Source organism: Chrysochloris asiatica, unplaced genomic scaffold, assembly GCF_000296735.1.
Source record: "Chrysochloris asiatica unplaced genomic scaffold, ChrAsi1.0 scaffold00053, whole genome shotgun sequence".
NCBI classification, from domain to species: Eukaryota; Metazoa; Chordata; class Mammalia; order Afrosoricida; family Chrysochloridae; genus Chrysochloris; species Chrysochloris asiatica.
In genome coordinates, this window is record NW_006408571.1 from 9,854,335 (window position 1) to 9,856,822 (window position 2,488).

Here is a 2,488-nt window from a genome sequence, read left to right on the forward strand (position 1 = left end):
AGGCAATTCTTGAAATGTATGACTGTTTCCTTAATATACTGATTACAAAGCATTTCTAATGTGTGTCACAACAGGTGTTTTTTTCCAGCTTAGAGCCGTGGTTTTCTGTAAGATAAGTAATTTTTATTGAAGTACTTAAAATGAGTAATACCAAAAATACTGTGTAACAGTAGGTTAAGTGTTTAATATTAAATTGGGTTGAGGGGTGAAAGTGTAAGTGAGCCAAGGGGTGTTCTGAAACTTGGTGAACACTGGAGGGGTTAGGAGGAGGGCTTTTGCCTATCCCAGCCTTTCTGGGGTTTTCTCTCTCCTATAGTAGTTGGGAAGCTTAAATAACAACCTGAAAAGGGTCATTATGAGTTCTTTTGTAGAGAAGAAACAAACTCGGTGTAAAGTGGCTCCCCAATGTTTTGTTCCTTGTCCATTCAGAACTGAAAGCCTCCTCTCCATTAATTAGTGCTGTGCTGTTTGATTTTACTCCTGTGCAACAACTAATTTGATATGGAACAGATGATCGGGAAAGCAGAGAGAAAAGGCAGTATTCAATCCCATAAACTTCAGTAGTCAATACCACAGACTTCAAGTTAAGGGGAGGAAGAAATAGGAAAAGGTGCCCTAGGATCAAGTTCTGATTGCTCATTCTTAGCGTGTTCAAAATAATACTTGACAGGAGATTTTCATTTTCATATAAGTTCTAAATGTTGCAAGGGCCTACCAGTGATCTAAGGTTCCTTTGTGATGGTTCCCTTCCCCTTGCCCATTCATACATGCAGAATGGAAATGGAGGCAGATAAATGGTTAAAGCGCCTGTCTAGTGAACAGGAGATACTGGGTTCAAATCCCAGCAGAGCCTGGGCCAATGCAAAGTAGTATATTATGGCGTTGTAGGGTCAGTACTGGACTCCAAACCACAAGGTTGGCAGTTCAAACCCACTAGCTGCTCCTCGGAAACCCTATACAGGGTTGCTGTGAGGTGGAACCAGCTCAACAGCACTCAATATCTTGAGGGTTATTTGGAACACAGTGGCAGACTTTCCTGCATGCAAAATTAACTTTGTAAATCTGTTGTCTGTATATGGTACTGTTTCCCAGCCTTGACTGCAATTGGGATTGCCTGGGAAGCTCTTAACAAACTTGACTGAGTTTCTGTACTCCAAGAATTTTGATGGAATGAGGTTGGTATGGCCTAGGCAGCAAGACAAATCTTTTGTGCAGCCAAGGCTGGAACCACCAATATTGGGGACTATATTAACCACTTGGTATAAGGTAATATGCCACATTAGAGATAGGTGAAAGGTCAAATAATGGCAGCCAGCCCTATCTGTGGCAAGCAAAAATTTTTAAAGTTTTGAACAGGGAGGTTTGATAAATACTTCATGGCAATTTCTATTTTGAAATAGCCTGGGAAATGAATCAGCTCTAAAAACACAGTGAATGAAGACACAGGCAATTTGCAGTAACCCCAAAACATTTCCAGGGTTTCTGAAGTCTCTGTTTAACAATTTGGTTATGGAAGCAACTTTGTGAAACACAATTCACCTATTCTAGTGACTAAAGTCTTCAGTATGGCTGGTGTGCCTCAGTGTAGAAACAAATCCTCACGACCAATAAATCTTCATAAACTGTGAAAAGATTCAAGTTTTCAAAGACTTTGTTTTACTTGGATCCAGCACTCAAATCAAATGATGTATTGCTGCTGTATTAGGCAAATCTGCACAAGACCTGTAGTGTTCAAGAGCAAGAATGTCAGTTTGGAGGACTGAGGTATGCCTAACTTCACCTCACACGTATGTGAAAGTTGGACCATGATTAAGGAAGACCACAGAGCTGGTGGGGAAGCCTTTTTGAAAATTTTATAACATCATTCATTTGTGGGCAACATAAAATAATCAACTTAAAATTTAGCATGCTATGCTTAGTCCTGGTGTGGCACTGTGGGTTAAGTGCAAAGTTGTTTGAACCGCAAGGTCATTGATTCAAGCTCACCAGTTACTTTTCAGAAATCCTATACAGGGTCGCTATGGGTTGGAACCAAATCAGTGGCACTTAACTTTCATAGTATAATGTGGACATGGAGTCTTAGTGTGCTGTAGGATAAGCACTGGACTAACTTTGGAAACAATATAAAGGGTTGCAATGAGTCAGCACTGACTTAGTAATCATTTTAAAGTGAATACAGCCAACAATTCCAACATCCGACTCCCATTGACTTCGCCTCTACCAACTCTGTACAGTACAAACCCATGGTGCTACCAGATGAGCTCTGGGAGATATGGTAGAGGGCTCCTCTGGTCCAGGCCTGGGTTCCTGTGCTGCCTTACACCTGGAGTTGGGACCCTGAGGGGTCCACAGCTCACTGCTCTCTGACATCATTCAGTACTGGAGATGGCCACATGGGTTTTAAGAAAAAAAAAAAAAGGCAAGACAGTAACATGAATGGTGTGTTCTTTCACATTTCCAAACAAAACAGCAGTTGTATATAAAAAAA